General features: G+C 35.4%; 1 long non-coding RNA gene across 1 annotated transcript in view; it reads right to left on the bottom strand.

Annotated features, from left to right (window-relative positions):
* The window catches only part of LOC107552700 (uncharacterized), a 24,491-nt gene extending 1,645 nt beyond the window's left edge, over positions 1–22,846 (bottom strand). The window contains exons 1-2 of the long non-coding RNA XR_001604884.1: positions 22,795–22,846; positions 13,840–13,958 (exon numbers count right to left, since the gene is read on the bottom strand). This is a non-coding gene — a long non-coding RNA (uncharacterized lncRNA). The remainder of the gene's footprint in view (positions 1–13,839; positions 13,959–22,794) is intronic.
* Positions 22,847–27,237: the final 4,391 nt, after the last annotated feature.

The raw sequence follows: 27,237 nt of genomic DNA on the forward strand, positions 1-27,237 counted from the left end.
GAGAGAGAGAGTGTGTGTGTGTGTGAGGGAGAGAGAGAGAGAGAGTGTGTGTGTGTGAGAGAGAGCGAGAGAGAGGGGGAGAGAGTGTGTGTGTGTGTGTGTGAGGGAGAGAGAGAGGGAGAGAGAGAGAGAGAGAGAGTGTGTGTGTGTGAGCGAGAGAGCGAGAGAGAGTGTGTGTGTGTGTGTGTGTGTGTGAGGGAGAGAGAGAGAGAGAGAGGGGGTGTGTGTGTGTGTGTGTGTGAGAGGGAGAGAGAGAGAGAGAGTGTGTGTGTGAGAGAGAGCGAGAGAGAGGGGGAGAGAGTGTGTGTGTGTGTGTGTGAGAGAGAGAGAGAGAGAGAGAGAGAGAGAGAGAGAGAGTGTGTGTGTGTGAGAGAGAGAGAGAGTGAGAGAGAGAGAGAGGGAGTGTGATCAATTGTGATCAAGTGTGTGTGTCTGTCACTTTTGATCAATTAAATGTTACGTGTACTGTATGTGAATAGTTTTTAGTCAGTCTGAAGAGTCAGTCTTTCTACCCATGTTTACAGCTCCTAACCCAATCTAACTTTCACAAAGCACTGTATGATTGTGTTTAACGGTAACTCTGGGATCTCAGGGCGGTCTGCTTTGTGACGACATTATCACAGGCTCTAACAGAGACCTTTTCTAGGGCACTTTTCTTCCGTATCTGACTGCCAAAGCCACCGACAGAAGTTTAACTCAGAGAAAGAGGTGGAGAAACGAGAGAATGGCAGATTAAAAAGGAAAACAACTAGTGGGATTTTGCATGCGGGGCCGCCAGGGGCCCATTCTCATTCTCCAGCGCCGGGATATTGTATCTGGCCAACAAAGACGTCGCCCCTCATTAAAAATACATGTCATCGGATCACACCTCCACTGAATCGAGAGACTGTGAGCTGCATTAAGAGGCCGTGACTGTGCGCTGAATGGGAGCCGCATCCCCGCAGCGGGCCGGGGTCAGAGGTCACCGACTGTCTGTTAAAGCCCTGAAATCTTTTATTCTGCATCCACTGCAGAAACCAACTCTCAGCGGAGAGAGAGAGACAGAAACTCCAGAAAACTACAAGGAAATTCTGCATATTCCTGAATTTACAGCAATTTCACAGATTACAAGATTAAAAAAGAAAATGTGTGTTTATCAGGGTCAGACATGAACTTTTCAGTAAGGACTATTTTCATTAGTGTGAACTGATTTATATTTTTTCCCCCTTGAAATGGCCATTTTTATGATTACCTTATTAAATCTGTGTTGTTTTCAGGGTTATTATGGTTAACTAAAACTAAACCTAAACTAAAATTAATACCAATTAAAAAAAAAAACATTTTCAATATTTCATATAAATGAAACATTAACTGAAAAATTAAACATTAACTGAACAAAATTAAGCACTGCTTGGTGATTGGTTGAGCTAAATTGGTTTTATCTAATTGTGTTCTTAAATTTAACAGCTGAAATCTATTCAATATAATTCATTCCATACCTTGCTATCAAAGTTATCTGACATTATCACGATGAATTTGTTCTGACACAGTTTAGGATGAGTTTTTATCATATTTTATTACCATTTTCTAAACTATAGCAAATAAACTGTGATAATGTGAGAAATGTTGAATGTGTCTGAATACATTTTGGTTTGATTGTGTGTGTGTGTGTGTGTGTGTGTGTGTGTGTGTGTGTGTGTGTGTGTGTGTGTGTGTGTGTGTGTGTGTGTGAGTGTGTGTTTGTCTGTGTGTGAGTGTATGTATAAACTTTACTTCTCATTTAATTTAGTTTAACTTTATGTACTAAAATAACTAACTAAAACTGGGGAAAAAAGTATAAAAACTATACAGACATATATTTAAAAAACAAAAAGTACTAAAAATGACAAAAGCACAGAACAAAATTACTAAAAGTTTAAGTAAAATTAAAATAAAAACAGAAAATATAAAAAACTGATTCAGAATATAAATAAAAACTATAATAGTATCTTGATACTAAAATAATAATAATAAGAAACAATTATTTACATCAATCAAAATAATCCATAATAACAATAAAATTGTTATTATAATAAAAAAAGGGCATCTCCTGCTGTCTCTCAGATCAAAATCCAGCCACATATTTGTTTAGAGCTGTTTTGGCTTGTAAACGCTGCTTGATCTGTGCAGATTTCTCTCCTGATTCAGACCAGACCACTTTTTCACTGGAGGAAGAGTTATTATGCATTATGGACTCGTATGTTAGTTAAAAACGTCTTAATGGATTTGTTTTGTCTTCTCCAGATGTTAACTGATGGACTGGAGTGCTGTGGATTATTGTGATGTTTTTATCAGATGTTTGGACTCTCATTCTGACGGCACCCATTCACTGCAGAGCATCCATTGCTGAGCAAGTGATGCAATGCTACATTTCTCCAAATCTGATGAAGAAACAAACTCATCCTAATCTTGGATGACCTGAGGATGAGCACATTTTTTTAAACCAAATTTTAATTTTTGGCTGAACTATTCCATTAAAACACAACTTCTCAGTACTGGTCTGTACTATTTCGGTATCAGACACTTCCGTGTGTTTGTGATTCGGGTCAAACTATTTCTGCTGACCAGTCGGCAGCTCTGGGAGCCTCCGGAGACATGGGGAATGAGGCCGAGCGCTGAGCTCACAGCAGCTGTCTCTCGTCTGTGCCGTGATCTGCACTACAGTTTTAATAGACCATTTTCAAGTAGCTTTTCATTAATCGTTTGTACTGTTTCATTCTGTGAAAATGCACAGATATAGATACTAAAATCTGAAACAGTAAAGTTTGTGACAGTCGTTTCTTTATATATTGTATTGTAGTGGCTGAATATATAGAATGATATGGATTTTTTGAAAGAAATTAATACTTTTTCTAAGCAAGGATGCATTAAATTGGTCAAAAGTGACAGTACATTTTTTTTATTCATATATCTGTCTTTGGTTTCGGTACATGTCTTTTTTGTTGTTGGTGGTGTTGTCTGTTCATTTTTCTGTACTTTGTCTTGTCTACTGTCATTTTTAAATTGATCACATTAAAGGCAAAAAAAAATAAATATATATATATATATATATAACTGCTTTGAAACAAAAAAAGTGAGAGTAAAGACATTTATAATGTTATACAAGATTTCTATTTCAAATAAATGCTGTTCTTTTGAACTTTCTATTCATCTGTGAATCCTGAAAAATAAAATGCATCACAGTTTCCACAAAATATTGGGCAGCACGACTGTTTTCAACATTGATAATAATCAGAAATGTTTCTTGAATCATTAGAATGGCTTCTGAAGATCATGTGACACTGAAGACTGGAGTAATGATGCTGAAAATACAGCTGCGCATCACAGAAATAAATTACAGTTTAACAGATATTCAGATAGAAACACTTATTCTAAATGATAATAATATTTCACAATTTTTACAATATTTTTGGTCAGATAAATACAGCTTTGGTGAGCAGAAGGAACAAATAATCTTACGCATCCCAAACTTCTAAATACAGCATTGTGTATACTATTAAGTTACTATTCAAATGGAAAATAAAAATGTTCATTTGGATCTTGTTGCAACAGTGCTGCAGTGTGAAATGTGTATTGTCGTTCACTGCATGCGTTCACATGCTATTCTAAACTGCGGGCAGTACACAGTACATACTGTAAGTATGCAGTACACTAGTATTCATTTTAAAAGACAAGTATTCCTGCATGTCCTCCCACTGCTGAAATCAGGACCCCTGGGTTTGTCCTCATAGCTGTCCGATCCACATGCCTGATGGTAAAAGCAGGTGGCCCAAACGCGCTGGTCATAAAATATAATGTAGTGATGAGAAAGCAGAAACTGACCCTCATTCAGGCCAACAGCTCAGCGAAATCTATTTGTACGACTTATTCTGCAGACCTTTAAAGTTTATCAAGACTTCAGGAGCTGAAATCCAACCGTAGCAGCGAGACAGAAACATTCATGTTTATTATATATTATCTCATATATTGTTTACCAAAAAAAGACTTTTGGGCAAATATTCTGTGGACTGATGAGACAAAAGTTGAACTTTTTGGAAGGTGTGTGTCCCGTTACATCTGGAGTAAAACCAATACAGCATTTCATTAAAAGAACATCATAGCAACAGTCAAACATGGTGGTGGTAGTGTGATGGTCTAGGGCTGCTCTGCAGCTTCAGGACCTAGACGACTTGCCATAATTGACAGAACCATGAATTCTGAAATCCTGAAGGAGAATGTCCGGCCATCAGTTTGTGACCTCAAGCTCAAGCGCACTTGGGTTATGCAGCAGGACAATGATCCCAAACACACCAGCAAGTCCACCTCTGAATGACTCAAGAAAAACTAAATTAAGGTTTTGGAGTGGCCAAATCAAAGTCCGGACTTAAATCTGATTGAGATGCTTAAACAGTCCATTCATGCTCGAAAACCCTCCAGTGTGGCTGAATTAAAACAATTCTGCAAAGAAGAGTGGGCCAGAACTCCTCCACAGCGATGTGAAAGACTCTTTGCCAGTTATCGCAAACACTTGATTTCAGTTGTTGCTGCAAAGCGTGGCACAATCAGTTATTAGATTTAGGGGGCAAGAATCAACATTTCTGTCTTTGTATGCAATCTAGGGTGCATTTTTTCACCTGATTTTATCACAGTGTATTCTGGGAATCTCTATGCAGGATACTTGCAATGAAATTATCTTAGAAAGCAGCATAATCCTGCTCTCCACCTCACAGAACAGTGTATTGAGTTGCAGGTGTGGCCTTAAAAGGCTGCCTACACAGGCAGATCGCTAGGTTTTGGCACAGAGCTGCAGATGGACAGGAGGGGGAAAGTCAGGAGCCCCAGCTGACGGGACATTCTGTTGACACGGCGGAAAGGTTTTAAGCAGCGGGCGGGAGAACGACTGAGCTGACAGAGAGAAAAGAGGAGGTGAAGTTTGATGAGGAGACGAGCACAAAGCAGTATTACTGAGTTCAGAGACCATTACAAGCTCTGTTAAACTACAGCATTTAACACTGTTGTTTTATTGCTGCTGTTGTTTTATCCGAACAGATGCTGTTTGCAGATCGTAACATTAGAAGCTTTAGTCACGCCAATAAAGCTGAACTCAATAGAATTGAATTTATAGAGAGAGACGAGGGAAGATATGAGGAGAGACGAGAGCAGAAAGTAACCGATCTGAGTGTGTTGCGTTTCTGCTGAGCAAATGAAGCTTAAACGTGACCCTGGAGCACAAAACCTTAAGTTGTCTTAAGTGTCTTAAGTGTAAATTTTTCAAAATTGAGATTTATGCATGTATGGTTTGTTAGGATAGGACAATATTTGGTTGAGATACAACTATTTGAAAAGCTGGAATCTGAGGGTGCAAAAAAATCTAAATATTGATAAAATCATCTTTAAAGTTGTCCAAATGAAGTTCTTAGCAATGCATATTACTAATCAAAAATTAAGTTTTGATATATTTATGGTAGGACATTTACAAAATATCTTCATGGAACATGATCTTTACTTAATATCCTAATGATTTTTGGCATAAAAGAAAAATCTATCATTTTGACCCAAACAATGTATTGTTGGCTATTGCTACAAATATCCCCCAGCGACTTTAAGACTGCTTTTGTGCTCCAGGGTCACAAATCAGAAAGTGAACTGGAGGAGATGCTTAAAGAATTAATGGCAGCATGTCGTTTAACATCTAGCGCATTTAGAGTTAATAACACGCTCTCGTTTAATTGCACATCGATCTTACATTTCTGTGTCCTTTAAGTACTTTATCCTGAGAGAAAGAGTTTCAGAAAAGATCTCAAAATCTGTGCTCAGATACAAGATACCAAACATATTCATACCAGCTTTTCACATTGATTTTACAGCTCTATACGCTTGCTTTATTGACTCATCTTTCTGTTTTTATTTCAGAGAGGAAACATTTCAGATAAAACACACTCTCTTGAGCTTTAAATGAGCAATACAACTCTCCTCAGAAACAGCACCATCAAAACATGAGCGTTGATCAGGTGAGAGTCTTCTTATTTAAGATAAACTTCTGCAGGTCAGATGATGGTGAAGAGGAAGAAGAACAACTAATGAACATTGACGAGTGTGATCGTGTTTGAACCTCACTAAGAGGACGTTTTTGAATGATGTGAAACAAAAAAGTAGAAAACTAGTAGAATTTTAACAGAACGAAATATCAGCTTGACTGAATCTCAAGCCCGAGTCACATTTCACCGCTAAAACAGAAAATATAGTTTGCATAAAGAAAAAAAAGCCTTTAAGATTTTAATAGCCCTGAATTTTAACATTATTTTCATGAAAATTAAGCATAACACATTACGCAGTTGCATTATTTGCAGTACTCTCACTGATTCTCATTAGAAGCACATTACTGTAATACAGTCATTTTCATTCAGTTACAGTAACACTTATAGTAAAAATGGCAGATTTTTATTGAAATCAATATAAAAGCAATAAAACAAAAACAACATTATATAAACATTGTACAGTTCAAATAATGTAGTTATTTTTTACAATTATTGCTATTATTACAGAATAATTACACTAGTATGAAAAATGATATCAATACGTAAACATTAATGTAAATATTGTACAGTTAAAATAATAATGTCATTGTTTTACTATATTGTTATTATTATTAATAGAGTAGTCTTATTACAGTAGAATGAAACTAGTATGAAAAATAATATTATTATGTGAATATTCATGTAAATTAATAATACAAATATTGTCATAATAATAGTAAAAAATAATGACTTTATTATTTAAACTGTACAATATGTGCATTAATAATTTACTACTAGTTTACATACTAGTTTCATTCTACTGTAATAATAATAATAGTAAAAATAATTACAGAAGAATGAAACTAGTATGAAGAATTATATTATTAATATGTAAATATTAATGTAAATTAATAATGTAATTATTATTATTATTATACAGTAGTCTCATTAGAGTAGAATAGTATATGTGAAAAAAAAATAGTATTATGTGAATAGCAGAATTGTCTGAGCGTTACCACGGCGACACCGCCCAGATAAGATGAGTGACACTTCCTTATAAGAGTGTGTTACTTCAGACACAAAAGAGAGAAAGCGAGAGAGAGAGAGAGAGAGAGAGAGAGAGAGAGAGACTCTAAATGAACACGAGACGTGTTTGCACTTTCGTCTAAAGCGCTCTTCAGACCAGAATCACACAAAGGCAGCGTGAACTTGAGCAAACACAGACCTGTAAACTCGCTGCATATTAATCAGTCGGCTCATTTGCATGCGGCCCCAGACGGGTTTGACCTTGACCTCTAGGGTCCTTCTTCACCTGCTGCGCTGGCATTCAGACGGCCGCACGCTTTCCCCGCGTTCCCACGCTTCAAGACGAGCCCCACAAAAGCACGTTCAGCTTAATATTGACGTTCAGATCCGTCTAGACGTGCATAGTCTGTCAGAGTCAAAGAAAGGCACTGAATGCGTTTCATTTAACAAACATTAGGCTTTCTAAGTCATGCATCACTATTCATTTTTACTATTTAAACACTGGTGCATTGGTAGTATGTAATGTTAAGGTGAAGTGCCATTGCTTTACTAACTGATCAGACTTGGATGTGAGTAAGTTCACTAAAACTGAGGCCTCGTGTTTCATCACGATACAATCTGACATTGATTCTCTTTTAGATATCATCAGTGTTTTCTGATATCTCAAAACATGCTTCAACATCATTATGATTTGATTAAATTCAGGGGCCTCGGATCAATAAATTATTTAAAAATATAACCAAAAATAAATATTGACATTTAGTTGAACTGTTTGAAAGCCAATAAGTAGCTACATAAAGCAATTTAGGTTTTCTACATAAAGAAATTCTATATTATTTTTAAAATAATATAGATAGATAAATTATGATAAAAAAGCACATTATATATTATTATATAAAATACAATATATAAATTATAAATATGAATTATTCTATATTTATTTTATTTTTATTTTCTGATTTTCAAATTTATTTTAATGCACAACCTTTCAAAAGTTTGGAGTTGGTAAGACTTTTTTATGTTTTTGAAAGAAGTCTCTTATGCTCACTCGAAAATACAGTAAAAACAGTCAAATATTATTGTGAAATATTATGTTTTCTATCTGAATATATTTTAAAATGTAATTGATTTCTGTGATCAAAGCTGAATTTTTCAGTCTTCAGTGTCACATGATCCTTCAGGAATCATTCTAAAATGCTGATTTGATAACATTTCTGATTATTATCGATGTTGAAAACAGTTGTGCTGCCCAATATTTTTGTGCAAACCGTGATACATTTTATTTTTCAGAATTCACAGATGAATAGAAAGCTCAAAAGAACAGCAAAAAGATTAGAAATCTTTTGTAACATTATAAATGTCTTTACTGTCACTTTTGATCAATTTAATGTGTCCTTGATGACTAAAACATTAACTTTTGTGTTGTTTTTCCACTTTTTACACCTTTAATCCACCATTCAACATCTTTAAAAATGAAACTTTAATTCAAATTTCTTATTATTATTCTTATTTCAGGAGCATTAACATCTATGACTGTGAGTCAGAGTTATTAATTCCTTTTCTGCACATAAAGGGTGATGTCAGCATCTCTCATCTGACTTCCTGTTCCTGCACCTGCTCTGATCTGATTGGCTGCCGTCACGGGCTGCTCTGCTGTCGTACGCAGGAGAATACAGTGACATCACTACTATTATTTAGGGTGTTTTGTGCATGTGCGTCACATTTGGTGAATGCTTTCCCCGGCCGAATTTACGGCGTGTGTTTTGTGTGAGGAGGGGCTTGCGAGTCATTTGCATGTCTGCCTGTCACTGCATCTGTTCAGACTGAACGCCATATGTGCGGCCAGCGAGGAGTATGCAAATGGACACATGCACCGAACCAGACACTATTCTGTCCACACACACACACACACACACACACACACACACGTGGACACTTTTAATAGGTCTCATTCAAACCCAGACAGACACCCTCCTCCCCTAAATTAGCCCAGACATGAACCCTCAAACAAACCCTCATGTTCAAGTGCAAACCCCCAAATCACACAAACACCAGCACAGACCAACCGACATGATGCACAAGCGCCATTTTTGTGCCACGCACACTCGTCTCCACCATTGTGTCAATGAGTCAGTATAAGTCATGCAAAGTCATGCATCACTATTATTACTGCTATTAGTATTACATATTAGTGTTAGCATTCAAACCTTTAAAACGAAATATTAAAGTTGCAATACTTGCATGCATATGATTTTCACCTGGCTATTTTACTGTGGCTTTTATCGTTTATGTATAACATATTTTTAAACAGTTTTTTAATGTGCACTACTGTTAGAAAAAAAAAAGATTTCTGAATGGTTTTGGAAGAAGTATTTTATTGCTCATCAAGGCTGCAATTGTTTGATAAAAATACAGTAAAAACAGTAATACTGTGAAACGTTATTACAATTAAAATAGCTATTCCTGTTTATTCCTGTGATGCAAAGCTGAAAAGCAGCATAATTACTCCAGTCTATTAATATTGCATATCAGTGTTAATGATGTTTAAACCTCTAAACTATTAAAACTGTAATACTTGCATGCATGCAATTTTCACCTGGCTGTTTATATAACATAACATAAACATATATTTTTCAATGAGCACTCCTGTTCAAAAGTAGGATTTTTAAAAATGTTTTTGAAAGAATTATTTTATTGCTCAATGAAGCTTGCATTTATTTGATTAAAGACACAGTGAAAATGTTCAGCCTCATTGCTCCAGTCTTCAGTGACACATGCTGTTTGAATTGCATATTAGAATGAGTGATGTTTAAATCTCTAGAACTCTGTATTAAAGTTGTAATACTTGCTTGCACACCTGGTTATGTTACTGTGGCTTTGATCGTATTTTATAACACAACATGAGGAGCAGGGACACTGAAGTTTGGCTTTAGTCTTACTGATGCATAAAAGGGATGTTTGCTTTGAGTTTCGTCTCTGTCCTCAAACCCGCAGGAGGACGTCAAAGTCTGTGTGTTTCCACAAGGGGAACAAAACAGACAGATTCTGTCCTACATCTCTGACAGCTTCGCTTCATCTAAAAATAAACGTGAAGCGGCGGAATTAGAAGCTAATTTAATCCTGTCTTAGACCCAGTTCATTTGAATTCACTGCTCAATGCATTTGTTTTAATAGTTTGAAATGACTGAGACTGGACACCTACATTGATGTCTCTAATGTCTCAATTGTTTCTATGTGAATAAACGGAGAGTGAATGGACACTTTGGATGAAGCCTCTTGCTTCAGAAGATTAAAATCTCATAAATGTCTCAAACTGTGCTCATCTGCATAGATATGAAAATCTGCAGTCAAAATGTCAAAGATCTCAGTATGAGCACTGCACGATTTGTGGAAAAGTGTAATTTTTCTGATAAATATTTATTCATTCATTCATTCATTGGGCTGCACAATTTGGCCAAAAATGCTGTGATTATACATTATTATTATTACACAAAATATTAAACAAAATGAGAATAATAAGAAATGGTCTTATTTTACTGTAAAATAATCTAGCATTATTATTATTATTATTATTATTATTATTATTATTATTACCAAATAAAATATTAAACAATAAGAAATATTACTGTTGTATTATTTTGCTATAAAATAAAAACATTTAAGAAAAATAAAATATTATTATTATTACTACTACTACTAATGTTAAATAAAAATATAAAACAAAACAAGAAATATTACTATTGTATTATATTACTGTACAATAAAATTATTTTGTATTTAAGAAAAATATAGGCTAATAATAATAATAATAATAAATGATAATGTTATTATTATTACCACTACTACTAAATTAAAATATTAAAATAGAAAAAAGAAATGACACTCTTTTATTATTTTACTGTAAAATAAAAACTCTAGTATTTAAGAAAAATATAATAAAAATAATATTTTATAGTACAGCTGTAAAATTACTCTTAAAGCTGCAGCACATATATTTATTTAATTACATTTCCGAATTTGCCATTTGATATAATTGTGATTTCCTTTTCATTTAAATTAATCATGCATACAAAATGAGCTGAGCTGCTTTTCACATTGATTTCATATCTGTATATTACTCTTTATACTAGCTCTATACTAATATCTTACTGTATGACAACTATTGATCCATTTGGGCCTATTTTTAGTTCATTTTTGGAGGAAACATCTTGAAACTTTAATAAAACACAACTGAATCCTCTATTAAGTGAAACCTCTGAACGATAACATCCTCCACTATATGTTTTTGCATCTAAATCATGATAATTGCAATCACAATAACCACCATAAATGGTTGCGATAGAGGCTATTTACACTTAGTAAAAATAGCAGTATTTTTTGTGATATCATATGCTATTTACACTAAGTGCAAATAGCTATAGATTATATTTATACTATGTTAAAATAGCAGGATATTCTGCTAATTACTTATTGCAAATAGTGGCAATTATCTGCACCTCAGCATTGCAATACATTATAAAACCGTATGCAATAATAACTTATTGAGTGTAAATTTTAATTATAATTCAAATTATTAAATGGATGCCACCTTATTGGGACAAAAGCCCTCCCTACACCTACCCTAACCCTACTCAGTACTTTATTTTCAACTTTTTGATTATTTAAAAATAAAATAAATGCTTTTCTGATGTGATTTGAAATTTGAAAAGGGAGAAAAAAAGTTCGCCAAAAGGCAGATTCGAACCCGGGTCGATCGCGTCAAAAGGAGTAGCCTATGACACATGCTTAACCATCTACGCCACTGAATCTGACAATTGATGATAGTCTTTTGTAATGTTGACTAGCCCAATCACACGTTGGTGGGTGGAGTTACTGTAAATAGCCTCTGCCAACAATGTGGGCTATTTGCGCTTAGTGTTTAAGATTTGCTAAGATTTTTTTTATTATTCCCAATAGTTTAACAGTTGCCCACAGAAAAAAACAGGGGGTGCTGCAGCACCCTCATCAGCACCCCCACATCCCGCGCCTATGCTTTCCATATGGCAGCGAGAGCGGCCCGTCTCAGCCGTGCTGACAGCCCAAAAATGCCTCTTTGAATGGATTGTTTCTCCCGTCCAGAGATTTGCATGCTCGTTCACGAGCGATTAGCTGTGTTCTCCTCCCCCTACAGCTAAATCAAGGATATGCAAATGCAATTAGACAGAGATTGTGAGCAGCTAACGGTGGCACAGATGGTGAAAGGTGACGCCATCTTTTGGAGGGAAACGGCTAGTCGGCAGAAGTGGCTGCTCTTTTAGTCAACTTTTTGGAGGTAAACGTCCATTTTCTCATCTATCTCAACCGTGCTGACGGCCCAAAAATGCCTCTTTGAATGGATTGTTTCTCCCGTCCAGAGATTTGCATGCTCGTTCACGAGCGATTAGCTGTGTTCTCCTCCCCCTACAGCTAAATCAAGGATATGCAAATGCAATTAGACAGAGATTGTGAGCAGCTAACGGTGGCACAGATGGCAAACGGAGAAAGGTGACGCCATCTTTTGGAGGGAAACGGCAGAAGTGGCTGCTCTTTTAGTCAACTTTTTGGAGGTAAACGTCCATTTTCTCATCTTTTTGGAGGGAAACGACCAGTCGGCAGAAGTGGCTGCTCTTTTAGTCAACTTTTTGGAGGTAAACGTCCATTTTCTCATCTTTTTGGAGGGAAACATCCATTTTCTCATCTTTTTGGAGGGAAACGACCAGTCGGCAGAAGTGGCTGCTCTTTTACCCTATTGAAAAAAACAGCATATGCTGATTAGGTATGTTTTGAAGCAGTTGGTTTAAGCTGGTCCTTAGTTGGTTATGAGTTGGTTTAAGCTGGTCCTGAGCTGATTATAAGCTGGTTACGAGCTGGTCCTGAGCAGGATCTAGTTGCTTAGGACCAGCTTAGGACCAGCATATGTCCAGCTAAAACCGGCTCATGACCAGCTAAGGACCAACTAAGGATCAGCTCAAACCTGCTACCATGCTTCAAAACATACCTAACCAGCATATGCTGGTTTTTTTCAACAGGGTAGTCATCTTTTTGGAGGGAAACGGCCAGTCGGCAGAAGTGGCCACTATTTTGTCATCGGTTTGGAGGGAAATGTCAATGTGTAAGTCAGTTATTGGCTTCTTGAAAAAAAAAGAAGTGAATCTGCTGATGCTGATCTAACGCTGATCTGTTCGACCCGACGTATCGACTTCTGACTCAACCAATCACATGATTTTGAGTCAGGACTCTCTGTATGTTTAATTAGTTTGTTTTTAATTCTTCTGAGTAAGCAACCAACTAGCAGCCGTTAATTTTTCAGATCTGATTTGAGCTTTGGATACAGTGAAATATTTGACCGCCAGGCCGGATACGATGCGTTCAAATCAAACCTATGAGCGTGAGCTGAGATTACCAATATTTTTGCACTAAAACATTATTCTTTAAACACTCTCTTATGTCCTAAATGATCCTTTTATGCGAATAAACTGATAATAATTATAATAATTTAATGTGAATGCGACAATCACACACAAATGTCGGAGATGGCAGAAAGGAGAATAAACATTACTCAGCATCCTGTAGCAACCTCAAAGCAACGCCTTCACAACCACCTGCATCATGGCAGTGAATTTTGTGAAAATGTAAAAATCAAGTTGTTTTTGCAGTTCCGTTTGCCACAGAAATGACACACGTAACATGTAAGTAATTGGGTTTTGAGTTCCAGAGATTGAGGCTGTTTGATTGTGTCGATGTGAACTGCACAAAGAGCCAATGAAACGCAAGCACTCACCTCCTCCTGATCTCCCATCATTCCCATCATTCCCGGCCTCCACATTCTCCTGCTGGAGAACACACATTCATCTCTCCATCTCTCCAAATGCTCCTTCAGCGCTCCTTACACTGCCTTCCCTGCAGACAGAGACGAGTGTGAGACGTCAGACTGCTGCTTATGCCTTCAGGTGCTTCATGCAAAGAGTTACAGTTTATGAAATGTTTGTTTCTACATACAGATAGGGGAAATAAATGTGTGTGTGTGCGTGTGTGTGTGTGAGTGTGTGTGTGTGAGTGTGTGTGTGAGTGTGTGTGTGTGAGTGTGTGTGTGAGTGTGTGTGTGTGAGTGTGTGTGTGAGTGTGTGTGTGTGAGTGTGTGTGTGAGTGTGTGTGTGTGAGTGTGTGTGTGAGTGTGTGTGTGTGAGTGTGTGTGTGAGTGTGTGTGTGTGAGTGTGTGTGTGAGTGTGTGTGTGTGAGTGTGTGTGTGAGTGTGTGTGTGTGAGTGTGTGTGTGAGTGTGTGTGTGTGAGTGTGTGTGTGAGTGTGTGTGTGTGAGTGTGTGTGTGAGTGTGTGTGTGTGAGTGTGTGTGTGAGTGTGTGTGTGTGTGTGAGTGTGTGTTGATGCTTCATGTTTGCATGTGTTTTTGGTAATAATCTCATATGCAGCAATAAACAGCGTAGCAAAAACTAATAAAGATGACAAAAACGAAACACAGCAAAATTACTAAAACTAATAAATAAAATTCATGAAAAAAATGAATAAATAAAAATGAATTAAACCATATAGACATTTAAAAAAAGGATAATACACAATAAAATTACTAAAATTAATTAATAAAAATTAATGAAACCATATTGACATATTTCTAAAAAAAAGATTTTTTTAAATGACAAAAACACAATAAAATCACCAAAAATAATTAATAAAAACTATATAGACATTTAAAAAAACAAATTTTTAAATCCAATAAAAATACAAAACAATACACAATTACTAAAACTAATAAATAAAAATGAATGAGAACTAGATAGACATTTAGTCATTAAACTATTTAGTCATATTTAGAAAAAACTAATAAAAATTACAAAAACACAAAATTACTAAAACCAATAAATAAAAATCTATGAAAACATTTAAAAAATGAATAAAAATGACAAAATCACACAATAAAATGACTCAAATTAATCACTAAAAAACAACCTGTTTAAAAAAAGAAAAAGAAAAATTTACGAATTTTACAATATTGATGTAAAGCTGCATTGAAAAAATCTGTACTGTATAGTATAAGAGCAATTGGAATAAATGTGAATAAATACAAATGTAAGCTTTTTTTAACCAACCGTTTTATTTTGCAAATGTGATTTTGACAAATGCTTTTATATTGCATTCAAAGTTTATATTTTCATTCTTGCATTCATAAATTGGTGGGTTGAGCATGCATGAGATTTAAAATGAGAATTATTTTAAACCTCATGCATGAGAAGCGTGAAGCGTTATGTATCTCTGTATGTGTGTTTGCAGTATGATTCTCTGAATCTCAGGCCGACTGGAGACGTGTTTTCTGTGAACTTAAACACACATGCAGTTCTGAAGCATAAGAGCTTTTTATTTGTTTCCCTGCTCGTTGGCACTCATAATTTGTAACCATAGTAACGACCCCCTTCTCCGCCGCATCCTCGCCATCGAGAAGGAAAGAGAGAAGCTGAATGTGATGCATGTGAATATTTGGGGGGAGTTTGTGCTGATGCTGATCCTCTGAATACGTCAGATCAGCTGCTTTGATGCAGGTGCCGGAGAACAGAATAAAAGCGCTTTGCAGCTCATTTCACTAGTTTATCCGTGTTCATCTGTAGAGTCGACATGAAACCGCAGCTGCAAGTCCATTTCACTTACATACTATGAAGTGAGAAAAACAGTATATTTAATCAGCACTGTAACCATTGCATGAACTTCTGAGGACGCTTTCTGTGACTGAAGGTCACGTTCACACTCCAGAGCATCACAGCTGTCTTTTTTTACTATTATATTAACTTTTATATGAAATAGGGAATGTTAACAGGCATTACTAAGTATTAGCAGGTTTTAGAGGAAGAAAAGGCTACACAGAAATTTGACTATTAATTAACATTATTTCCAGCCTTGGTGACATCAGATGAAAAATAAACATCATTTCAGATTTTTCACAGCAAGTTAACCGATGAAGACATACTTTTTTTCTTTACATTGATGAATTGTTCACAATAAGACCAGGGATCAATTTTGAGTTAAAATGCATCACATATGTCTTAAAAACAGGGTTAAGGTTAGTTAACTAAAACTAAAACCATAAAAAACAATTCATTACTTAAAATAAAATGCATGTTAACTGAAATAAAATGTTTTAAAAAAATTGAAATGATTTATATATATATAAAAAAATTATACAAAAAATAGCTCACATAAAGTAAAAATGTATTTTATTTCAGATAGTTGCCAAGGCAACTTTTATTAATTATAATTCAGTTTAACTAAAAATAAACTAAAACAAATAAACAAAAATTAATAACAACTCTATAGACATATTTAAAAAATAAAAAAACCTAGTAAAAATTACCAAAACACACAACAAAATTACTAAAACTAATAAATTAAAATTAATTAAAAAAACTATATAGCTATTCAAAAACACAAAAACTAATAAAAGTGGCAATACTCAGATGAATAAAGCTAATAAATAATCAAATAAAAAGCTATATACACATATTTAAAAAATAAAAACGTATAAAAATGACAAAAATACAACAATAATTACCACAACTAATAAATAAAAGTAAAAGCTATATAGACATTTAAAACAATAAAAACTAGTAAAAATTTCGAAAATACAACAAAATTACTAAAACTAATAAGTAAAAAAACTATAGACATTTAAAAATATTTATAACTAAAAAAATGTGACAGAAACATAACAAAATTATTAAAACTAATAAATAATTTTTTAAAAAAACTTTTAAAAATAAAAAAGAAATTAAAATGACAAAAACACTTAAACTTTAAAATTAAAGTGAAAACAGAAAATATATTTAAAAAAATTCTAAATATGAAAAAACTATAATAGTTATATAAATTATACTAAAATAACGCTGCTTAGAAATGCAGAGACACCATAATTAACAACAAAAAATATCCAGATATGATTCCCTTTACAAATGCATTGTAGATTTTTTTTTATATATATAGAGACATTTGTCCATATTTATATGAATGGCAATGTGTCCAGAAACATCCAAAACACCAGCATGGACAGCATCAATGTCAGTCGAGGTATTTCTCTTCCCTAAACGTCTGTAAAGGCCCCCAGAAAACCAACATTTATTTAAGCTGAGGCTTTGTTTGTGCAGCAGCTCCGGGTCCATGGGACCATCACCTGCGCCGCGAGTCCTTTAAGAGCCGGCCGACTTCTCAAAAGCTTGAGTGAAGAGCTGCTCAAAGAGTACATTCAGTACATTACCACCCTACACATCTCCTCACAATACACACGCAAGCATCCACACACTGAGCTAATTACAGGGAGACTCCCGTCCCATTTGCATCTGAATCACGGGAACAAAGGAGGAGAGACGCGCTGGCTCCTATTTACTGAAAGGACAGGCTTGTGTCTTTGAGGTTCTCCTACATAAAGAAGGGTAAACAAGGCCCCGGCGAGTTAATTGAGCATCAGCTCATTAGACTAAAAACACACAGCCATAGCAAATATACTAATACTGTATATATTCTTATATATTTAATGCATTTTAATATCTCATTTGTTTCTCTTTTTCAGCAGTGAGACATTTTCTGGTGTTTCTCCTGATCAAAAAAAAAGTGTCAAGAAGAGTCTCAACTTTGTCTCAAACTGTCTCAAAGTGTGCAATGAAAAGTTAATATAAATTCAAATATTTCTCATCTAATGATCTGAGCTGCTCCGCACTCATTTTATAGCTTGAAACTCTTGCTGGATGACAAATACTGACTGTTTTTTTAAAGATGAGTTATCAAAACAGTTTGAAACATAGTTGAGAAGCTCACAAGTCTTCAGAGCCATAAAAGAGCAACATCTAAGATAGAAGCTCCAATGCTGATTGGAAATGGTTTGAGAATTACACAATTTTACTCCTTTGAGATCATATATTATCAATGAAAAGCTTGGGGTTGGTAAGATGAAGAAGTCTCTTCTGCTCACCAGTGCTGTTTTCTATGTGAATATGTTCAAATGTAAGTGATTGCTGTATTTTCAGCATCATTACTCCAGTCTTCAGTGTCACGTGATCTTCAGAAATCAGTATAATATGCTGCTTTGCTGCTCAAGAAACATTTCTGATTATTATCAATGTTGAAAACAGTTGTGCTGCCCGATATTTTTGTGGAAATTGTGATACATTTTATTTTTCAGGATTCACAGATGAATAGAATTTGAATAGAACTATTTGAATAGAATAGAACTATTTGAAATATAAATATTTTATAATTATAAATGTATTTAACTGTCATTTTTTGATCAATTTAATGCATCTTTGATAAATAAAAGTATTAATTTCTTTAAAAAAAGAAAGATTTTTGAATAGTAGTGTGTCATATATTATCATATTTATACACAAAACATGTATGCCAAGAAATAATGCAAAATATCATAATATAATTGAGTCCATGTGTTTTTACAGGCCTTAAATGCTTAACTTTTTAATTAATTCAAGTTATGAGTATTTTAAAATGATATATCCGCCCTGACCATCAAGCTTATTTTATTCAGAACTGACGTCACTTTTAGATCAGCGTGATGCAGCTCTTCTCCAGAGTGATTCCTGGAGCCGGTAATGATATTCCAAACATTTTCCCACATTCAAAAGTGGGACAAATTCAAATTCAAGAAGGTTCTGAAGCACTGCTCATTCACACACACACTCACTCACTCACTCACACACACTCACACTCACACGCACACTCACACTCACACTCACCCTCACACTCACACTCACACTCTCACTCTCACTCTCACTCACACTCACACTCACTCTCACTCACACACACACTCACACTCACTCTCACTCACACACACACTCACACTCACTCTCACTCACACACACACTCACACTCACTCTCACTCACACACACACTCACACTCACTCTCACTCACACACACACTCACACTCACTCTCACTCACACACACACTCACACTCACTCTCACTCACACACACACTCACACTCACTCTCACTCACACACACACTCACACTCACTCTCACTCACACACACACTCACACTCACTCTCACTCACACACACACTCACACTCACTCTCACTCACACACACACTCACACTCACTCTCACTCACACACACACTCACACTCACTCTCACTCACACACACACTCACACTCACTCTCACTCACACACACACTCACACTCACTCTCACTCACACACACACTCACACTCACTCTCACTCACACACACACTCACACTCACTCTCACTCACACACACACTCACACTCACTCTCACTCACACACACACTCACACTCACTCTCACTCACACACACACTCACACTCACTCTCACTCACACACACACTCACACTCACTCTCACTCACACACACACTCACACTCACTCTCACTCACACACACACTCACACTCACTCTCACTCACACACACACTCACACTCACTCTCACTCACACACACACTCACACTCACATTCACACACACACACACACACACACACACACACACACACAGCTGGCCCCCTATTATTTGGACATAGATCACAGATCTTATTGAATGTCTCGCAGTGAGACATTCCATCTAAGTTGCTATGTGTGGGTCTAACAGTCTAACAGCCATCCTGTCTGTCTGCATCCATCTGTCTCACTCCTCCCGAGACACAAGGCCAAGTTTAACGTGACAGATTGATGATGGAAAATAATTAATAAACCTTTGCTGCTTGATGATCTTTGAAGTAAAACAAAGCATGTTTAATGAATTTTATCCTGTATTTTAGGGTTTTTAGGCTTTTTAATAAAGCTCTTAGTAAAGTTTTAGTATATATATACATATACATATATAAATTTAATTTACAAATTATAACTTTTCTATATAATATATATATGCCATTTCTTTCTATTTCTATCTATTTCCACCTGATTTGGTTTTGTAGTGTAACCAGGTTGATTCAGTCATATTACATAATATCTTGTAAGTTATTTATGCAATAAGCCACAGGATGTACTATGATTTTACCCCTTGTCTTTGGTTAAAATCACTGTAATGCACTGATTTTAGTGGCTTATTGCTTTTATAAAATGATGAAATAAACGATAAAGTAGCAGTAAATGACAATTTAATGATAACACAGAAATACAATAAAAAACACCTGTGTTACATAAATGAGTTTGTATGTGAAAACTGTCAAAACTCTGTTTTATATTTTAGGTGATGCAAAACATTTTGCAATGCAAGTAAACGTCTCATAAATACAAACGTGAAGGGGAAGCTTTATGTAAGAAACAGACTAAATGAAATGCATGAGCCGCAGCTCCGTCTGTCTCTCTCACTCTCTGTCTCGTCAGACAGCTCGTTAATTTGCACAACTTCGATATGTTCTTTTTCTTTCTCTGTACGTATATATTAGCAGTGTGACATGACCCTGGCGGGCTGAGGGGCTGTTTTGTGTCTGGCTGGCCGTGGGAAAAAGAAGCCCGCTCTTTTCACAGCTGCACTGCACCAATGGAGACCCCGGCTCCCCCCGATCCCAAACCCCCGCCTTCATAAATACATCTCATTATTCAAGCTCTAGTTTGCATAGAAATGTTAAAGAGGGCTGCTTTCCTGGACACTCCATCCGTAACAAACAACAGCCACCTTAAACGTGCTCGTTGTATTCTTCGAACAAGCAAGACGCTGTTTTCAGTTTAGCTGGTTGTGCATTCAGAAAGAGACATTTAAGGAAGTGCATTTGAATAATTTTTGTTGTTATTTAACACTAAAAGAACACTGTTTTTGGTTTAGTTGGCTGTGCATTTAACAAAAAAAAAGTTGTTTGTGGATATGAATTTATTGGTTATTCTTTAACGCTAAAATAACACTGTTATTCAGTTTAGCTGTCTGTGCATTGGTCTAGTTGGTTGTGAATTTGAAAACAGTCATTTATGGAAGTGAATTTGAATAATTATGAGTTTTTGTTGTTATTTAACACCAAAATAGTGTTTTTTGTTTAGCTGTTTGTGCATTCAGAATGTATTTTTTTTTTTAAGTAATGGTTTGTATTGTTGTTCTTTAGCGCTAAAATTACACTGTGTTCAGTTTAGCTGTTTGTGCATTTAGAAAGAGTTGTTTGAGGGCGTGCATTTGAATAATTATGAGTATTTGCTATTGTTCTTTAACACTAAAGTAACACTGTTTTCAGCTTAGTTTTGCATTCAGAAAGAGTTGTATATGGAAGTGCAATATAATAAATATTAGATTTGTTGTTCTTTAAATCTAAAATAACACTGTTTTTAGTTTAGCTCTGTGCATTTAGGAAGAATCATTTTAGGAAGTGACTCTTAAGAATTCTGGATTTGTGTTGTTATTTACACTAAAATAGCACTGTTTATTTGTGGTGCATTCAGAAAGAGTTGTTTGAGAAAGGAAATTTGAATAATTATGGGTTTTTGTTGTTATTTAACACTAAATTAACACTGGTTTTCGGGTTAGCAGTTTGTGCATTTGGAAAGAATCATTTATGGACTTGAATTTTAATAATTGTGGGTATTTGTTGTTGTTCTTGAACACTAAAATAACACTGTTTTTAGTTTAGCTGTCTGTGCATTCAGAAGAAAATCATCAATCATTGGTGAATGTAAATTTTACATGTTGTAATGTTGTTGTTTAGCATGAAAATAACACTGTTTTCTATTTAGTCGTCGGTGCATTCAGAAAGAGTCATTTAAGGACATGAATTTTAAGAATTATGGATTTTTGTTATATAACACTAAAATAACACTGTTTTTGGTTTAGCTGGTTGTGCATTCAGAGAGAGTCGTTTGTGGAAGTGAATTTGAATAATTATGGCTTTTGATGTTCTTTAACACTAAAATACAAGTACAAGTACAGTACAAGTCTTAGATAATTATCCTAAACATTATGTTATGCACTGATACATGAATAGAGTATGTTATGTTCAAATTCCTCAGAATTCAGAATCTTGAAGTGTCTATTTAGAACCTATTCTGTATTCTGCATTAATGATGTTTGTTTAATGTGCTATCTGGTTCATGTGCATTCGTTTTTGATAAAGAACAAAAAAAAAGTGTTTTTGTGCAAGTAACCTTTACTCTGAGTTTATTCTGATGTTTTGGTAATCTCAGCGATGAAATAAACCATAAATCTGGGAGTATGCATTCATTAATAACACAAACTACTGACTGTAGATCCAAAGAGATGAAAACCAAACCCTCTGAGCAAAATACCGCTATCAACACACACACACACACACACACACACACACACACACACACACACACACACACACACACACACACACTCTCACACACACTCACACAGACACAGACACAGACACAGACACACACACACACACACAAATGACTTAACATCCTAATTCTATTTTAGAAATGTACTGTGAATAAAACTAAATCAAATTAGGCAAATTGCACGATAAAACCGTTTTTATGAAGCACATATTACAATATATGATTCTACACTCTAAAAAATGCTGGGTTAAAAACAACCCAGTGCTGGGTAAAATAGGGACAAACCAATGTTTAACCCAACCTTCTGGGTAGTAACCCAACCGCTGGGTCAAAACAACCCAATTGCTGGGTTTGTCCCTATTTTACCAAGCACTGGGTTGTATTTAACCCAGCATTTTTTAGAGTGTAGTAGAATATTTACAGTAGCCGTCGCTGTCTGTGTGCTTTGAGTTTGTGAAACAGATTCAATGGCAGTGGATTAAACTGAAGATGTTTTACCTGTGTGGACTGAAGCAGAGCTCAACATCCATGAGACGCTTTCGACACAAGCTGAAATTAAAGAGACAGAGAGAACATTAGAATTGATAATATTTCATATATTTCACATCACTGACAGGCAACATTGTGGTCGTTTTCACTGCTTTTGGAAGTGTTATTATCACAAGCTGTGGGTTACATGAGTAATAATTCTTAAATTTAATAATGCTTCCTATTTAAAGAGGAACTGAACCCTTGATGCATATTAGGCTACTATATTAAAATATGCTTGCATCATGTTTCAACATAACAAACTACAATATTAGTGCTATCATTTCTGTCATGCTTCCTAATGGAATTTGTAAGTCATTTCACTGACACTCTCTTGATATAAAGCTGATTATTATCATGGAAGAAGAAATGAAACACAACACAAGCATGCTAATTCAAACGCAATTTGCATTTCACCTCCAAAAAAATGCCTATAAATCTACAATAAGCTGTCGAATACGTAAAACGCCTTCACGGCCTGAGATGAGCTGGACGTATATTTAAGATGCATCCATGCGGCTCTGAGCCTTTAGTGTGTATTATGCTAAAGCTATGCTACGGCATAAGGAGCGACTGCTAGTCCAGGATTTATAATAATACAACGGTATTCTTCAGAGTACCATGCTACAGTATAAACCTGGGTTGTGTTGTGTATGTTATTGTACACTGTCAGTTTGTATTTTGTGCAGATAATGTGTATATTTGTGTATATTATGGGTTGTTCTCTTGGATTCATAAAGCACAAGCCAAAATAAAATTAATTTATGTGCTTTTCTAGCAAACAAAAAACTTTCTCAGAATGTTCTCTGCAAGGTTTTGTCAAATTTATGAACAAATATTCTTTCAATACTATAATAGAATGAGTAGAATGTTCATTCTGAGTTCTCTGGTCTTTGATAATGTTCTCAAAACATTAGCACAAAAATATTATACTTCATTCTTCATTCTTTTTTACATGTTACTGCTTGTTTCAGAATGTTCAGAGAACAGCAACATTTCCATAATGTTTGCAAAATCATAAAATGCAACATTATACATTTTTTAAAAAATGGACGTTTTGAATGTTCAGAGAACGTGACGTTTTCATAGCATAATGGGAACGTTAGCAAAACGTTCTTGGGAACATTCAAACATGTCATTTTTGTGGTTCATTCAATATGGATATTGAGGAACACTTAAATGTTTTTATGAATGAAATCAGTCTTGCATTTCCATATTCTTATTCTGATCCAGAACATACTGATCTGTCAATTAGAAAGACTCTCATTGCCAGTGTTTCTACATGAAATGTGAATATGATGCCCAAATATTCCTTGTTCATGAATGCTCTGAAACATTAGGCCATCTTTGTTATTTATGCATTATTTACGGAACGTTTTATTTTAGTTAGACTAATGTTTTTTAATGTTACAACTAGATTTAAAAGATACTGTAATAGAATGAGTAGAATGTTCATTCTGAGTTCTCTGGTCTTTGATAATGTTCTCAAAACATTAGCACAAAAATATTATACTTCATTCTTCATTCTTTTTTACATGTTACTGCTTGTTTCAGAACGTTCAGAGAACAGCAACATTTCCATAATGTTTGCAAAATCATAAAATGCAACATTATAAATTTTTTAAAAAATGGACGTTTTGAATGTTCAGAGAACGTGACGTTTTCATAGCATAATGGGAACGTTAGCAAAACTTTCTTGGGAACATTCAAACATGTCATTTTTGTGGTTCATTCAATATGGATATTGAGGAACACTTAAATGTTTTTATGAATGAAATCAGTCTTGCATTTCCATATTCTTATTCTGATCCAGAACATACTGATCTGTCAATTAGAAAGACTCTCATTGCCAGTGTTTCTACATGAAATGTGAATATGATGCCCAAATATTCCTTGTTCATGAATGCTCTGAAACATTAGGCCATCTTTGTTATTTATGCATTATTTACGGAACGTTTTATTTTAGTTAGACTAATGTTTTTTAATGTTACAACTAGATTTAAAACTTTACTTGAACATCAAAAAGCAACATTTCCATAATGTTTGCAAATCATAGATTGCAACATTTCCTTAACATTAAAAAAAAAAACTGGAAGTTTTGAATGTTCAGAAATCACGGCATTTTCATAACTTAATGGGAACATTAGCAAAACGTCTTTGTCTTTGTCAGCCGGGATTCAAGAACATATAATATGGATACACTTAAATGTTTTTATGCATTCTCAGAAAAAAAAGGTGCAAAAGCTATTAATGAGGCAGTACCTTTTTCAAATTAAAGGTACACTTTTGTACCTTTTAGGTACACTCTTAAAAATAAAGGTGCTTCAAAAGGTTCTTCAAGAAGAACCATTTTTGGTTCCACAAAGAAGCATTCAGTCAAAGGTTCTTTAAAGAAGCATCTCTTTCTTAGCTTTTTATAATCTGAAGAACCTTCTTTAGCCACAAAGAAGCTTTTGTGAAACAGAAAGGTTCTTCAGATGTTAAAGGTTCTTTATGGAACCATTTAGACAAAAAAAAGGTTCTTCTATGGCCTCGTGAAGCACCTTTATTTATAAGAGTGTACTTATATGTGCATTTAAATTACCAATATGGGCCCTTTAGACACAAATGTGTAACTTTTGATAATGTAGGCTACTGCCCCAGTGACAGGTTTAAACCTTTTTTTCTGAGAGTTTGAATGTTATCAGGCATGCATCTCCATATTCTTATTCTGATCCAGAACAAATGGATAGGTTAGAAAGACTCTCGTGTAGCTATATGATGCCCAAATATTCCTTGTCCATGAATGCTATGAAACATTAGGCCATCTGACTTTGGATTACTTTCAAACCGCACAAAAATGTTTTTATAACTTAATGGGAACGTTGGCATAACGTTCTTGCAATGCATTTTTGTGAGCTGGGATTCAAGAACATACAATATGGATACTGAAGTACACTATGAATGATATCAGTCTTGCTGGCTCATGCATTTCCATATTCTGATAAAAAATAAACCGATCTGTCCATTATTGTTTCTACAGAAACGTGAATGATTCCCAAATCTAACACTGGTCCATTTTACTTTGGATTAGTGCTTTCTGCGTGTTACGCTATTAACACCGCGTGAAACGAGCCCAAAACAACCGCACAACAGACCGACACCGACATCCGCATCAGGCTCGAGTCAGAGCAAAATACACGGCACCACACACCGGCAGCACCGCCAAAGGCCCAGAGAGGAACAGTCGTGCGCCTGAAACACACACACACGCGTGATGGACGACGCTGTGCGTAGGCTACACGCGCTCCCTGAACGCAATATGAGTCATTAACGCATTCCACACACATTTCTACTGCAATTCAGTTTTAGGCATGCATTCTGTCCATGCACTTCCACAAAAGCCTCTATGGCGCGCTCGATCCCGGTTCTCTCTCTCTCCGTGTCTCCGGCTCTGCGGTTCATGAAGTCAGTGGGATTAGTTTCTACTTTCGGTTCTCTAGCTTTATGATATTCATAAACTCATACAGCTAGATAACCAAAGAGAAAAACTAGCCCGTGCGTGTTAAAGGGGCCGCGGCGCTCCGGTGAGAAATATTGAGAATGAAGCGCTGGTCCTGAACACATGCACGACTGTTTCACCACGATTCACAACTCAGTGAGGACTCAGAAACAAACTGAGAGCTTTCAGACATCGGCTTAATTCAGTCTCATTTCTATTCATCAGCATAAGGCACTTTATTAAAATCTCCCTCACACACACAGGTGCAGCAACTCAAATAAACTCAGTAGGGTTGTGTTTTGACCAAAAACCTAACAAAAACAGATAGCATTTATACATTTGTGGAGCTCTGATGTTGAACTTGGATATGTATGGTCTATTATTTACATGAACTGATCAACAGAATCATGCTTATTTCCATATTCACTCAAAATAGTTTTTCACAGACATATCTCTGTTAAAACATAACATGGTGTCTGCACCTTTGCAGTGCAAGTATCAGTACTGTATAAAGCGCTATATAAACAAAGGTGACTTGACTTGCATGGATGCAATTAGAGATACAAATGAACTATTCAAAGACATACCTTATTTCTGATGCTCAGATCATTTGGGTCACTCCACATGCTTTTATAAATCCAAAGAGTGTTGGTTAAGGCTTCGGTTGTTGTTTTAATAATGCCATCAGGCCCGAACATCTGACTAAATATGAAACACATGCTTCAATCTTCAGAGCAGCATCTAAGAAGCAACTGACCTCATTACAAATGAAAAGCCCATCCCACATCCTGTGACTCCGCCTCTTTCTCACAAGTCTACTTAGTCTTTTATTTCAACAAATGGGGACACACCATAGACTTCCACTGTTTTTATATAAAGTTCTTTATACATGCATTATACACCTCAATCCCTGAAAGAAAACCTTTTGCATT

Source organism: Sinocyclocheilus grahami, unplaced genomic scaffold, assembly GCF_001515645.1.
Source record: "Sinocyclocheilus grahami isolate Dianchi unplaced genomic scaffold, SAMN03320097.WGS_v1.1 scaffold456.1, whole genome shotgun sequence".
Taxonomy (NCBI): domain Eukaryota; kingdom Metazoa; phylum Chordata; class Actinopteri; order Cypriniformes; family Cyprinidae; genus Sinocyclocheilus; species Sinocyclocheilus grahami.